At 42.0% G+C, this 16538-nt stretch overlaps 1 protein-coding gene across 1 annotated transcript in view; it reads right to left on the bottom strand.

Moving 5' to 3' along the window:
- The window catches only part of LOC144827580 (aromatic-L-amino-acid decarboxylase-like), a 1238931-nt gene extending 1236289 nt beyond the window's left edge, over positions 1–2642 (bottom strand). The window contains exon 1 of the mRNA XM_078685836.1: positions 2527–2642. The gene's annotated coding sequence lies outside the window, so the exon portion shown is untranslated. The remainder of the gene's footprint in view (positions 1–2526) is intronic.
- Positions 2643–16538: the final 13896 nt, after the last annotated feature.

The raw sequence follows: 16538 nt of genomic DNA on the forward strand, positions 1-16538 counted from the left end.
ATGTTTTACTATGCATAGATTCGTAAATATGTCCATAGTTAGCGTGGAGTGGGTGTGATGTATTCCTATAGGTTCTGTATCGATCCCCCTATTCCTGACCCTATTCTGGTTAACAAGTTAACTAGCAGCCATCCCATGAGGCAGAAAACCCCCATGATGCAGGAACCGTTATCTGATAAAGCCACACTACGGCACAGGAACGTGTTATCTGATTAGGTCATAACGCTTGCCATCTAATTAGACAAGCGATATTCCTCCAGCCCCTGATAAGGCATACGGAGTTCTCAAAACAAATCAAACCTATGACAGACCTGGGAAAAACCCTGCGGACATTGTTTTGATTTCACCGAGAACTTCAGCAAAAGAATGTGCTAACGACCAGGTCGTATGACATCCTTATTGACGTATCTATGTCCATCCTTACGTCAATCTCGGCACCTTAAAGGTATAAATATTACCGATATTGCCCTATGCAAAGACACGCGGTGGTGACGAGATCGGAGCAGCCAGACTTGCCGAAGCCCAGAGCAGAGCAGACCCCGCTGGCGCAGCCCCGCCTTTCCTGACGCGCTGAGAACGAGACGCTGCTTTCTCCTGCCGAGAAATCCAGCTCCGGCGCTTCCGGGTAGCCCTCGCAGGCAGCCTGGAATATCGAGACCAGAGACGAGAGATACCATCCCTCATTCATCCTAGATTCCAGGTACAGAACTGAATAACCCCTTGCAGAGAATTCTTTAGTCAGTCACTTGGCAAAACAAACTTAACTTAAACTGTAACTTTCTATTCCCGCCCACGTATTAGGCTTAGGTCAGGTACACGGGGTAGGCGTAGTTAGAAACACCAGTTGAGTACGATTAGTCAAATGTAAATGTGTATGTATTCATTTTATTCATTTTAAACCTTCATATGGCTTAGAAACCATATCAATGTTTTTACAGTATTATTTTATACTTCTGCTTTTATTGTATGCACTTTACTTAACCATAAGTATTGCAATAATATCGATCCATTTCTCTTGTATGAGAAAAGAGACTGATCAATAAATAACATCTTTTATTGAACACGCCCGTCTCTTCCTTTTCTCTACAATCTGGTGAGACTAAGAATGCACGTACTGACTGAGTAAAATAAGTCGTCTTTTGTTTTCACACGACTCTAGAGATACACTCTTGATTAGGGGAGAGCAAAGTTGTCATTTTCTATGGTTGTCAGAAACTAAATCCCTTCTTGTCTATCCAGGGAGGTTCAACTCCTCCTTGCCTATTCGAGAAAGTTTCTAGTGAACTCTGAGCTAGCTGGCAAACCCAAAACTTTAAGTCTAATATCGACAGTAGTAGACCTAGTTAACGTCTGGTCTAGGCCTATACTATTGAAGGTATTATTCCAATGCGCAGAGCCTATTGGGATAATAGGAACTACACTACATGCCTACCTGTCCAATAAAGCAGCCTTTTACCCCACTTTGGCCTGAGGACGTGCTTATTACCCGAAGGCTACCACACGGCTAACATTTTCTAGGAGTCTACCTTACAGTTCATAAACTACTTGTAAATTAACCCGTTCCACCACCTCCCTGGTGCGGCGCATGACCGTTGGCCGACGCAGCCCTGTCCACCCTTTAGAACGCCCACACCGCGGCGGAATGTTTGCTGTTGTAAACGGGTTAATATATACATGTGTGTATAAAATGGTAGAATCAATTTAGCAAGAGCGTTAATCACACAAGTATCGATCTCGATGGGAAACATCATTTACCACGAAGGCATTACCACTACTAACATTTACCACGTGACACTTACCACGCAGGGTGCCTTCCACGCAGGGTGCCTTCCACGACGTCTTTACCACGGGCTGGGGGGGAGATGTGGTATTCCTTCGAGTCGTTCTGCGTGGGCTTGGGGGGCAGAGGGGGGCTGGGGGGGGTCTCCCCCCCCAAAAATAACAAGCGGGGGCAGAGGGGGGCTGGGGGGGGTCTCCCCCCCAAAAAATAACAAGCAGTTTACTTTAAAAAAAAAAAACGAACATAATTTTAAAAGAAAAAGGAAAGAGCCTCCCCCAAAGACGTGCCGTGTACGTCAAAAAAACAGTCCTTTTTTTATTTTGGTATACGTGTTTTGACGCTTGTTTCAATGGAGGATGGAAGTAAGGGCTCGTAGAGAAAGACGTGCAGGTAAGACGTTTCTAGGCGTAGTAAAATCCTACGTTTTAAATACCAGCGTGGTAAAGCCACTTGCGATGTAAAATTCGCGTGGTAAAGCCATGCGTGGTAATTGAAATCGTGGTATAATCATATATTCGATCTCGATCTCTGTATAGCCACAGACACATTTCTTATTGCTGTGTTTTTATAGTTACAGGCTAAAAAGCAATTCGAACGATAAACATGCATGTGGTAATGAAAGCGACAGCCCTCGCGAGCTCGCTGGCACCTGTAGAATCAGCGGAGCCTGACTCAAGCAGACCGCTCGCAGTGACTGTTGCGTTATCCTTGAGGTGAGTACAGATCCGCTATGAAGTGTTACTTACCCACAGCTGATGAGACGTCTTTGCTTTCTCTCACCCTCCCTCTGTTTCTCCGTCTTATCCCCGGTGACAGTTGTGGTGCACGCAGCGAGTTTATATGGGCTAGGTATCCATGTCCTCTAAGCCAATCAGAGTAAAGTGCTTTGCGCGGCTCTGACATTTAGCTGCAGGAGGCGGCACTGCCGGAAGCGCGCAGCGCGAGGCACGGTGCGCGAGGTCCTCGTGAATGAGCACAGCGTCCTCATTATAGTGAGCAGAGTACTCACGTTATAGTTCCATCGTTCACTGAGGGTGGGGGTCACCGAGTGTGTAACCGCAGCATTTACTTCTCTTGAGTAATATTTAACTTTGTGAATCTGTAACTGGCAGACGTTGTGCCTCAACTTACTTTTCCCAGCACCGAGGATGTAGTATTCCGACACCAGTACAGATGGCCTATATTCTTCTATTATATTGTTTTGTACCTGCATTTATGTAGTGTTTGCTACCCCTGATGTGGTGTTTTGGAGCTTTATGCGGACAGTGACGTAGCGAAACTAAGGGGTCCCTGACCCAGTTAGTCCCCCACCCCCACTCCAGGATATTGAGACATCGATTAGAACATTTAGAGGTACCTTCGTGTGTTTTTTGCTGCTGTTGTGTCATGGACAGTTGTGCGCTTTATGTTAGAGAACTTTTATTAAAATCAAGTGAGACATACACATTTAATGTGGCAAGCGGAGGAGTAGGGTGAATGCGGGAGGAAGTGAAAGGAGTGCTCTGAGAATGTTGGTGTAAATGTAATGGCAGAAAAGGAGTGGAGCTCAGAGGTCACCTCACTGGGGTGTTGTGCTCTGGGTACTGTTTTTGGGCAGAGGGGTAAAGGTATGTGAGCCACAGAAAAGCTCGAGCCAGGTTTGAGCCTGAAGTCTAACTATGGCTCAGCCTGAAGTCTGTTGGAACCTCGAGCCATAGCAAGCTTAGCTTTCATGTGGCTTCTACCTGACACCTGTTCCTCTACCTAGGATGGTGTCAGGGCCACAGCTGCTGACTTTGGAACTGGGGAACCAGGTTTGAGTCTTGGTGTCAGCTCAACATCCTGTGATTCTGGGGCAATCACTTAATATTCCCAATGCCACAAAAAAATAAACATGAGCTTGTGTAATATAGCTGGTGCCCATGTAAATATTTACTTAGTTTGTGATATATAAAAACTGCACAAGAATTTAAAAAGAGGTAGAAACAAACCCTTAACATAACCAAAGACGAATTAGTACAATTTAGTGGTTGTTTTGTTTCAAAGTGAACCCAGAGAACCTGCACAAATTGTGTGATCTTAGTTCACAAATAGTTCATGTTTAAAAACTGTCACTTTTTATAAGTACCTCTCAGTGCAGTGCTAGAATGCGAAGTATTAATGTCAAAGCTTCCGCATGGTAAAGAAATACACTTTTTAAAATTTTGATTAGACTTTATAATATTTAAGTGATGTTTGTTGTATAATTTACATAGAAAACATTTTCAGGGCTGGCTCATTGACGGGCTCGATGATCCAAGCCAGACACTTAACTTCTTGGCTCACCCACCCTTACAGAGGTGTGAACATTGAATCAGATTTAATGGTTGGTTAGGGAGACGATGATGGTGCAGCACTATTCATTATTGATAAAATAGTATGACAATCACAAAGAGAGGGGGACAGGGAGATATTTAAAGGTCCAGACCCCTTGCTCCCAAGGCCAAGCACGAAAACACTAGTAGGGTAAATGTTCCTAAGAAAGTCTGCGTCTTTATGGATTATAGCAAGAGGGATGTGTTCTTCCGTATTGGAAGGTAGTGCCCTCACACCGTAAGGATCTCTTAATCGGACTTAGCTCCTTGTGGGGTCAGCGTTGCAATACCCCACGTGCCTTTCAAGAGGCCTCTTTGGTGGAGATCTTTTAAATATAGCCACAATTGTGAGTGCAGGTGTGTGGCGTGAGTGAAATGTGAGAATTAAAACTACCGAAGGGACACCTGAGATACATTTAATCAGGGGTCCCCTTGGTATGGATAACAATTATGTGTATATTGTTAACTTCTAATTATGAAGAATGCCAATCTTTCACTATATGAAGGTTGATATTTTTCACGCCTCAGGGGTCCAGGAAGGATCCATGGCGTTTCTTGAGGACCAAAAAATATTAATAGGAATCCCTACCCTTAGTCAGGGTTAGGTGCAAGGATTTATGGTCTCAAATGGTTACCAGAAAATGACTAAATGCCTCATTACGATGTCGGTCGGAAAGACTCCGAACAGCATTTGGATTTTCCTCACCGAGTCAGAAGCCATGTTTCCGACCGACTTGGAAACATAACCATTTGACCAATTATGATGGAAAGTAACCGTTTGGTCTGTCCAACTTGGTTCTGACCCGCATTCGGAGACTCCGAGTCGGTCGGAGCCGAATCCTACAGCTCAATGGACCATGTTTCCAACCGACGTATTACGATGTCCGAATCGGACACCCTCTCTAAATCGGTTTGTCCGACAAGAGAAGGCTGTCAGAAACTGACTTTGGGGGTGTGTAGCAGGCCCCCTATAACCCGGAGACCTCCGGTTTTTGGCCGATTGAGGCCCGTGGTGGTGCCCATGGCACCCCTCTTTGCAACCATGCACACTGTGGCATGCAGCATCGGGTGCCCACCACAGGGTGCAAGGTTTTCTGCAACCAGTGCATTTTTCAATTTGAGCCTGTGTAGTCGGTTAGAACACAGGCTCCCATTGAAGTCAATGGGAGTCTGACCGAACAGTGTTCGGAACCATTGTAATCGGTCGGTCGGACTCCCCGAATCCGAATTGGACGGAACCATTCTGACAAGGAGTCGATCAGATGTTTTCCGACCAACATGGCAATGAGGCTCTAAGCAGGTAAGTAATTAAAAATTTTCCTACATTGAATAAACCTAAGGAGGTCTCCTAAGCCAACCCTACATTCAAGGAATTAGTGCACCTTGGGTCAGTAGCAGAGGACCGTGTCAATGCTGCGGCAGAAATGATAGATGATCATGTGTTCACTTGCCCTTTATTCTGCTCGCTCCTCACCACGATCATCTATAATTTCTACTGCAGCATTGACATGGCCAGAGATATCACAAACCTATTCTTCATTAATTTCTGAAAAACTACTGAACGGATTTGCATCAAATAACAGAAAGAGTAATCTGCATAACAACATTTACCTTCCTGCCAAATTTGGTGTAATTCCATCCAGCAGTTCGGGCTGTAGGTTCGACCATACGCCCTATGGGAATTAAAATGGGAAAATGCACTTCTCGTGAGCCTCTTTTTTCTCAGCTCCTGTTAAATGGATCACACCAAAACTTCCCATACACAACAGAACTTAAGTTGACACTTTGTTGGGTAAGGTTTGTGAAGATTCATCGACCAGTGCCAAAGAAATGGGCAAATTAAAAAACGCTTTTCCTACTGAAACTAGGTCCTAACTATAACTAACTACTGACGGCTGACAGTAGGTAATATATCTATCTATCTATCTATCTATCTATCTATCTATCTATCTATCTATCTATCTATCTATCTATCTATCTATCTATCTATCTATCTATCTATCTGTCTGTCTGTCTATCTATCTATCTATCTATCTATCTATCTATCTATCTATCTATCTATCTATATATATATATATATTACCTACTGGCGGTCGCCAGTAGGTATATATAGTTAGGATTTTTTTCCTATGGGATTTTTGAAAATTCTATGTTGAATAACTTTGGCGTTTGAGGACGGAATTGGCTGAAATTTTCTGGAAAATGGAACATTTTGTTTCTGAGCAGCCCCTGAAAATTTGGGCGGGTTTCGTCAAGCGGGGGCCGAGAAAAAAGGGGGGTCCCAAAACGTGTTTTTAACATTGAGTTTTCCATAGGGCGGTTGGACTCACTTTTAGCTCGATCGGCTGAATGGATTTCCACGAAACTTGGCAAAATTGTAGGGACTGGTAGCCCGATGTGCCTTTGCTATGTCTCAAGATATATGCTCCAGTGGTTTTTACGAAAATTAACTTTGAAAAATATATATTGGGCTACATTGGGCTATATATATGTTGGAGCCCAAATGTAGCCCAATGTAGCCCAATGAAGCCCAATGAAGCCCAATGTAGCCCAAAGATGGCCGCCAGAGACAAAAAAAAACAAATGTAGCCCAAATATCAGCCAGATGTAGCCCAACTATAGCCCAGTGACAGAATGTCCCAGAGTGTTTTAAAGAGCAACTAGAACGCTAACAGTCTTACTTATGACAAAAGTATGGCACACCTGAAGTCATCTTGATTGGAATAAAGTGGTAACACTTAATACATTTATTTTGAAAAGGAACAAAGTAAGGGGTTTCATTTTGCCATAGAAATGTTATATATATATTACCTACTGGCGGTCGCCAGTAGGTATATATAGTTAGGATTTTTTCTCTATGGGTTTTTTGAAAATTCTATGTCTAATAACTTTGGCGTTTGTGGACGGAATTGGCTGAAATTTTCAGGAAAATGGCACATTTCGTTTCTGAGCAGCCCCTGAAAATTTTGGGGGGGTTCGTCAAGGGGGGGCCGAGAAAAAAGGGGGGTCCCAAAACGCGTTTTTCCCATGTTAATTTCCATAGGGCGGTTGGCCTCCCTTTTAGCCCGAACGGCTGAATGGATTTGCACGAAACTTGGCAAAATTGTAGGGACTGGTAGCCCGATGTGCCTTTTGTAGGTCTCAATATATGTGCTGCAGTGGATTTTGAGAAATTAACGTTTAAAAAAAGATATATATCTGTAACAGCGGACTGGGCAGCGGCCCAGGACGCGGACTTTTCGCGCAACGGAGCTTTGTGAAGCGAAGCTGATTGGTTCTCCGGCGTCTGTCAACATTCCAAACAGTCCGTAGCGGCCGCCATCTTGTCTCTCGGTAGGATCGAGAGACAAGAGGAGGTCAAAACAAAGGGGGAAATAACTATAAGGGGGCATAGTAGATCCTCGCTGACCCCCTAGGTTTGATGTGGAGGTTTTAAAAGGGCCCCGCGGGGCAAAAAAAAATAATAATAATAATAATCGAACGGCTGAATGGATTTGCACGAAACTTGGCAAAATATTAGGGACTGGTAGCCCGATGTGCCTTTGCTAGGTCTCAATATATGTGCTCCAGTGGATTTTGAGAAATTAACGTTCAAAAAAAGATATATATCTGTAACAGCGCTCCGCTTCGCGTAACGGAGGTTTGCGAAGCTGATTGGTCATTCTGTCACTGGGCTATAGTTGGGCTACATCTGGCTGATATTTGGGCTACATTTGTTTTTTTGTGTGTCTGGCGGCCATCTTTGGGCTACATTGGGCTACATTGGGCTTCATTGGGCTACATTCGGCTAATTAGCAAATAGCTCATCGCAAACTAGGAATGGTAAAGAATCGCTATTTATTCCTTAAAGTTCGCTATTTAGGAAATGCAAAAAACTTTGATGATACATATGGCGGTTCATCTCTAACAAGATAAGAAGCATAGGGATACATTTATGATGACTGGCGCATCACCAGGGATGTGTTAGTCATTCTGTGCCGCTGTTCCGTCACCTATGGTGTGCTGCATTTACAATGCGGCGCATCATGGGGCAAAAACAGCACAGATGCGTGATGTATCTGTGCCGTAAAGGTGGCGCATTGCTGGAGTTGTATCGCAAGTGTGATGAAGCTCCAGCAAGGGTCGGGGGTGCCCCTGTCGCAGGGTTTCTGTTCTCACACAGAACTGTGGACAGAGGATTGGAACCTCGGCGAATTAGGGTGTCCCAAAACTCACGTTAGTAATCAAAAACTCCTTAGCAAGCTAGGTACAGTGTCACATTGGATATAACAAACTCTCAATGTTTAGACAATCCAGAATATGAACTTATAGTACCTCAGGATACGTGGAACTCATGAACAGTCGGTCGTTATAGATTTCTTAGAAACCAGAACATGGAGTTAAGAAGAACAGATGTGTATTTGAAATGTTTATTTACTAATGCCGTCTTCTCAGGCGTAGTACCTTAGATAATAAAAGTACACATATTATCAGTAGCAAAATTACCAGCATAGTTACTAGTACATAAAAAGCGAATGGTGACAGTATGTTAACATGCTGTAAATGAATAAGAGTTAGCAACACTTATAAGCAGCCGCGGGCCGTGGAGGGAGTTACGGTGGGGCAGGGAGGCGGGGAGGGGGAGGGGCAAGGTAGAGAGGGCTCCACCCTGCTTCTCCCCCTCCCCGCCTCCCTGCCCCATCGTAACTCCCTCCACGGCCCGCGGCTGCTTATATCTCACCCTCCCTAATACACATATTATATTATTTGCTAAGAAGGTCTCTTTGTGTTGGTTTAGGGCGTGCCCATACTTTAGTGTCTTAGATTTGAAGGAATCACATCAGCATACACCAGCTCTCTCTTCATGTGAACCGCATCAACTGTTGTGTATGTGTGTTCGGCAAAGCAATATAAAACCCGCCTCATGCCCAGAATTGGCAGAAGTTGCACTTATGTTATGAGTATGAAGTCGTGGAGATCAGACCTCATAACAATTCTGTATCGTGTTGTTCTTGAAACTTTAGCACTCGCTGTACAGATATAGTTTAACAAGTAAAGCAGATAGTAGACCAATAACATATTATTCTCATGTAAACCACGATGAACTACTAGGTGGAAAGCTAAAGCAACAACTAAGTGTCTTGTGCAGAAGTTGCAAAAAAGGAAAAATGGCGTTTAAACCGGTAATGAGCCCATGCTAACTTAACACGGTGTAAAGATATCCAGGACCTAGATGACACCTCCCCATGATCCGGAAACGAACTGAATAAGATAATAGAAGTGCCATCTCATGAGAGCAGATTGCAAGTTTATATGTGGACGGTCCGCAAGGTAAAGCATTAAAAACTAGGAAAATTTAATGCTAAAGAAAAATAAAACAGCCAAGTACTTTATCGAGTCTTAAGCCAATAGGCAAGGTAAATAATAAAAACTTGACAAATAAGTCAATGAATTGTCAATGAAATGCTAGTACTCAGCATATCAAACATGAAAAAGGTCTATGACATAACTGTGTATGCAAAATAAGCTGCAACAGCCTCCAATAGGAAGTCACCGTCTTCATCCGAAAACAGTTCAGCCATCCAATTTAAAAGCGGAAAAGAACATACGTGCTCTCCCAGCACCGGATCCTCTATCACCATCAGAGGACAGCTCGGTGGGTTTTCAAGAAAGCTCTGTTCCAAGAAAGACTGTGCTGCCGCCAGTAAATTCCAGGGACCAAGTAGTCCATGCATCAATGCCACAGCCATAATCCTTTCGCCAGGACAAACCAACTCGTGAGTAATGATAGGAGTCATCAGCTGATTAAAGTCGACGTCAGGAGAAACCGGTCCGCAGAGACACAAATCAATGGCCCAATCGAAATCACAGGTCAGGCAGTGAAATACAGGCTGGACACAGGTGAAGTAGGAGAATCGAAAAGATAATCCATATGCCGTGCTTAATATCGCCAACGGCATTGTGCCATAATATTCTAGCATGCGATTGCGGAACAGTGTCAGCAGCTGCAGGGTGTGAGGTTGCATAGGAGGGACATCCATATTTAAAAATGTAAAAAAGCACAAGAGCGTCCGCTGGTAATGCAAGTAAAAATGCCAATCCACGAACCAGAGTGGAGAAAATGGAATGAAAGGAAGCAGGGATGACTCCAAAGATTTTCTCAAATGAAGTCACGAGACCACTGGTAACAACTTTAAAGAAGTGCGCCAGGGACTTTGTGGAGGATGCGTTAAAGATAGTCGGAAACATGTTGCTGAAATTGAAAGGCAAATCTTAATTGAAAAGGGTGTGCACCTCTGTACGGGTGTTCGCTATGTGAAGTACGAAAGTTTCACGGGCCGAACTCAAGGCCACCTCTCTCTGAGACAAAAGAGCTCTTATTCTTGCCATGCCGTTGAAACGTGTCCCAAGGTTGGTATTTGTTTCTATTTTAGCGAGGTCAAAAAGAGATCCCATTAGTGGCCTACTGATTTTACTCGATTCCTTTTCTTTTTTTTTACACGATTTTTCGTTATCTGCAAAGACTAAACAGAGTATTGCGACTCTGTGTTTGTTTGTAAATAGAGAATGAACCAAAGAGAACTAATTCTAAAACAGTAAATACTTGGATAACAATCAATCAAATGGAGAGAGAAGCAGGCACGACGGATTACAACGGGGGCAAAGGCCTGCGTTAACTACCTTTCACTATCTGCAAAGAGAGAGTACTCGTAATAGAAATGAGGGGGGGGGGCACCATTCAAAGCAGATCAGTGTGCATAAACACGAAAATGTTTTCACTTACCACGTACTTGACATTCGACAGCTTATGATATTTGCTATTAAAAAACCATTGAAATTCACTGAAAAAACCATAGGTTATAGACCATATATAGTTAGGAATTAGCATTTACAAAACCTTGAAAATTCACTGAAAAAACCATAGGTTATAGACCATATATAGTTAGGAATTAGCATTTAAAAAACCTTATTTTACTCACACAAAACCATTGAAATTCCATATATAGTTAGTTGCACTAACTATATATTGCGCACCCGCAATCCACTGCTGATCATGTCACATATTACATCATTCATGACATGGTCAGTGACATCACTGATGACATCACTGATGACATCTCAAATGACATCACTGATGACATCACTGATGACATCTCATTTGACATCAATGACCACATCACTGATGATATCATTCATGTGACAATACAATGCATCTCCTCACATTTTAATATAACCTCTGTTTCACCCAGTGTTAAAAACAGAGTATAATTTTTGAAACCATTGACACACCAATACTAGTTACTACATACGTACTCACTGATTCCTACGTCTACACACACATTCACTCATTCACCCATACAATCATTCATACATAGAATCACTCATGTTTAGAACACTATCATATGCACTCATACACCTATACAGACACTCACACTCTGCCACTCATCCATGGAGTTACTCACACACCTAGTCAGTCCTGTAAAGAATCAATCACACTTCCATTTTCTACTCTATACAGTTAAACATAGAGCACCTTACGTTTTCAACCATATACTAACACATACTTACTCTCTTATACAATCATTGATACAAGTACACATTGATCTGTACAGAGTCACACACCTCCCAGCCAGCCACACACACACTCAGTCTCCCATGCAAATACTTGGGCAATCAATCAATAACCCATATAGTTACTCATATAGCTACTGATCAACACATGCAGCAGTTTACAGAACAACAGACATAATGATGCACAAATTAAGACAGTTTAGTCACTAACCCATGCACTCAGTGAGACACATTTAATCACTCACTCATACATTCAGTCATGCACCTACTAAATCCTTCGTCCAGACACTTATACATCCACTCATTCTTCAATATGTAAGACATATTTTAACTTTACAGAAACATAGTCACTGGATGTTGTCATCAGTGATGTCATCAGTGATGTCATTTGAGATGTCATCAGTGATGTCATCAGTGATGTCACTGACCATGTCATGAATGATGTAATATGTGACATCATCAGAAGTGGATTGCGGGTGCGCAATATATAGTTAGTGCAACTAACTATATATGGAATTTCAATGGTTTTGTGTGAGTAAAATAAGGTTTTTTAAATGCTAATTCCTAACTATATATGGTCTATAACCTATGGTTTTTTCAGTGAATATATATATATATATATAATATATATATATATATATTACCTACTGGCGGTCGCCAGTAGGTATATATAGTTAGGATTTTTTTCCTATGGGATTTTTGAAAATTCTATGTTGAATAACTTTGGCGTTTGAGGACGGAATTGGCTGACATTTTCTGGAAAATGGAACATTTTGTTTCTGAGCAGCCCCTGAAAATTTGGGGGGGTTTCGTCAAGCGGGGGCCGAGAAAAAAAGGGGGTCCCAAAACGTGTTTTTAACATTGAGTTTTCCGTAGGGCGGTTGGACTCACTTTTAGCTCGAACGGCTGAATGGATTTCCACGAAACTTGGCAAAATTGTAGGGACTGGTAGCCCGATGTGCCTTTGCTATGTCTCAAGATATATGCTCCAGTGGTTTTTACAAAAATTAACTTTGAAAAATATATATTGGGCTACATTGGGCTATATATATGTTGGAGCCCAAATGTAGCCCAATGTAGCCCAATGAAGCCCAATGAAGCCCAATGTAGCCCAAAGATGGCCGCCAGAGACAAAAAAAACAAATGTAGCCCAAATATCAGCCAGATGTAGCCCAACTATAGCCCAGTGACAGAATGTCCCAGAGTGTTTTAAAGAACAACTAGAACGCTAACAGTCTTACTTATGACAAAAGTATGGCACACCTGAAGTCATCTTGATTGGAATAAAGTGGTAACACTTAATACATTTAATTTGAAAAGGAACAAAATAAGGGGTTTCATTTTGCCATAGAAATGTTATATATATATATATATATATAAATATATATATATATATATATATATATATATATATATATATATATATATATATATATATATATATATATATATATATATATATATATATATATATTCACTGAAAAAACCATAGGTTATAGACCATATATAGTTAGGAATTAGCATTTACAAAACCTTGAAAATTCACTGAAAAAAACATAGGTTATAAACCATATATAGTTAGGAATTAGCATTTAAAAAACCTTACTTTACTCACACAAAACCATTGAAATTCCATATATAGTTAGTTGTACTAACTATATATCGCGCACCCGCAATCCACTGCTGATCATGTCACATATTACATCATTCATGACATGGTCAGTGACATCACTGATGACATCACTGATGACATCTCAAATGACATCACTGATGACATCACTGATGACATCTCAAATGACATCACTGATGACATCACTGATGACAACATCCAGTGACTGTATGTTTCTGTAAAGTTAAAATATGTCTTACATATTGAAGAATGAGTGGATGTAGAAGTGTCTGAACAAAGGATTTAGTAGGTGCATGACTGACTGTATGAGTGAGTGATTAAATGTGTCTCACTGAGTGCATGGGTTAGTGACTAAACTGTCTTAATTTGTGCATCATTATGTCTGTTGTTCTGTAAACTGCTGCATGTGTTGATCAGTAGCTATATGATTAACTATATGGGTTATTGATTGGTTGCCCAAGTATTTGTATGGGAGACTGAGAGTGTGTATGGGTGGCTGGGAGGTGTATGACTCTCTGCATAGATGTATGGGTTCAAAAGTGCATGTGGAAACAGCTGTATGGGCGGTTGACTGTGTGCATGACTGTATTGGTGAGTGAATAGATATCTCAGTGCTACATGTCAAAGTAAGTACATATGTAAAATACAGTACATGTGAGAGTTGACATATATAAATAACTGTGCATAAGAGCCAGTGAATGTGTGAGTGGCTGTATGGATCATTGTGAACTTGTATCCAGGATTGTATAAGTGAGTAAATATGTTTTAGTATATGTTTGAATAAGTAAGGTGTGTTTAACTGTATAGTTAAGGAAATGGAGGTGTGATTGATTGTTTGCATGACTGACTAGGTGTGTGTGTAACTTCATGGATGAGTGACAATCTGTGAGTCTGTGTTTACACTGAGTGTATCTAAGGTTATATTAGAGTCTGAAGAGGTTCATCGTATTATCACATGAATGATGTCATCAGTGATGTGATCAGTAATGTCAAATGAGATGTCATCAGTGATGTCATCAGTGATGTCATTTGAGATGTCATCAGTGATGTCATCAGTGATGTCATCAGTGATGTCACTGACCATGTCATGAATGATGTAATATGTGACATGATCAGCAGTGGATTGCGGGTGCGCGATATATAGTTAGTACAACTAACTATATATGGAATTACAATGGTTTTGTGTGAGTAAAGTAAGGTTTTTTAAATGCTAATTCCTAACTATATATGGTTTATAACCTATGTTTTTTTCAGTGAATATATATATATATACATATATATCCCAACACGCCCACAGGGGCAGGCTCTTTAATAAGGAAGTGCATGCAAGGTTCCCAGAGTGAACAGCTGCCATTGATGAAGGGATGATGATCCCGAAACCGGTCTGGCAAGATGAAGGAGAGATGTCTGTGCCCGAGTGCGTCTCCTGCTGCATCTGATCCTGAATGAAATGGATGCAAATTTTCGACTGTGTTGCTGCTTCCCACAGAGGGCTCAACTAGAGTGTTGGGATATATATATATATATATATATATATATATATATATATATATATATATATATATATATATATATATATATATATATATATTTTATTTACACGTACATACACATACACACACACACATATATATATATATATATATTACCTACTGGCGGTCGCCAGTAGGTAGTTATAGTTAAAACCTAGGGGCCTATTAGGATGGCGGACGGACCTGCGTCAGTCCGCCACCCCCGAGGTGGAGGGACCGTCTGCAGGGGCAGCAGCGGTCCCTCCGGTGCAATTAGAATGTGACCGCCACCCTGGCAGTCACATTCCGTATCTTTAACCTTGCGGCGGGTGCTGCTTGAAGCAGCACCCGCCGCAAGGTTAAAAATGCATGTTTTGCAGTTACATGCCTGCTGCTTTGTGCATGCAACTGCAGGGGGGTACCATAGGTACCCCCCATGTGCACACCCACCCCCCTTCACTCTGGGGGCCCCTGCGGGCCCCCAGAAGCAAAGGACCACATGCTTTTCCACGGCGGAAAAACCGCCGCGGAAAACCATGTTTGAACACGCATCCTAATATGGCTGGCGGTGTCTGATAGACACCGCCACCATATTAGAGCTTTCCCGCCACGGTCGGAAGGCGACCACGGCGGAAATGCGGCGGACGGGCTTCCCATCCGCCGATGACCCCCCAGCCATCCTAATGTGGCGGGGGATCTTTTCTTGTACCGCAGAGGTAAATCCGCATCCTCTGGGCCGGCGGTTGCTTCCGCCGGCCCAGAGGATGCGGATTCACCGCAATCCTAATCGACCTCTAAGTTCCCATAGGAAATCGGCAACATTCTATTTGGCATAACTTTGGCGCCGGCGAACGAATCTTCGCGAATTTCTCCAAGAAAATGGCCTGCTCCGCTCCGCTCCTTCCCTGAAAGTTTGGAGGTGATTCGTGCAGCGGGGGCTGAGAAAAAAGGGTGGTCCCAAAATGTGTTTTCCCCATACAATTTTCCATAGGACCTTTTCCCAGGGCTACAGCACGAACGGCTGAACGGAATTACACCAAATTTGGCAAAAAGGTAGAGTTTGGTTCGCAGATTACCCTTTTAGTTAAATGGTGTAAATCCGCTCAGTAGTTCCTGAGAAAAAAAGTAGGGTGCAATTTTCTGTTTTTTAAAAGCCTGTTATTTATTGGTTAAGAAAAAGTGATAGAAAAGAACATTACTTAGGATAAGCTGGTATATAGACAAGTCAAGCACACTTGCTGTTTTGATTTGCAATAATGTATGATGAACTTTTCACCTGTGTTGTCAGTTAGTTGTTCCCTGAAGTGTTTCTATGGTAACTGGCAGAATATGGTTGGGGGGAGGGTTGAAAGTGTTGTCAGTTGGAAAGGGTTCAAAAGTTCAAGCAATTTAAAAGTGTGTTTCATTTTAATTTAATGTGTGAATAAATGTAATTTGTAATCTATTTGTATATGTGTGAGGATTGAATGTGTAGATTGACAGGAAATGTTTGCTGTTTGCAATAGGAGTTCCTGACTCCCTTGGGTTAGTTATGGGGTTTTACGATGATCCCCAATGTTCAGGTTTTTTTTAAAAAAAATGTGTTTTGTACGCTTACAGGAAGACTTATGTAATTTGCACTGTACGCGTACTGTAAATCTATTGTAAAAAAAAATAGCCTCTATTACTAATTTTTGTATAATCCCCGGGGACCTCATCCCCCGGGGCTTATTGTATATGTTTGTGGGGGGGAG

This window comes from Lissotriton helveticus, chromosome 4_1 (assembly GCF_964261635.1).
Source record: "Lissotriton helveticus chromosome 4_1, aLisHel1.1, whole genome shotgun sequence".
In the NCBI taxonomy this organism is placed as follows: domain Eukaryota; kingdom Metazoa; phylum Chordata; class Amphibia; order Caudata; family Salamandridae; genus Lissotriton; species Lissotriton helveticus.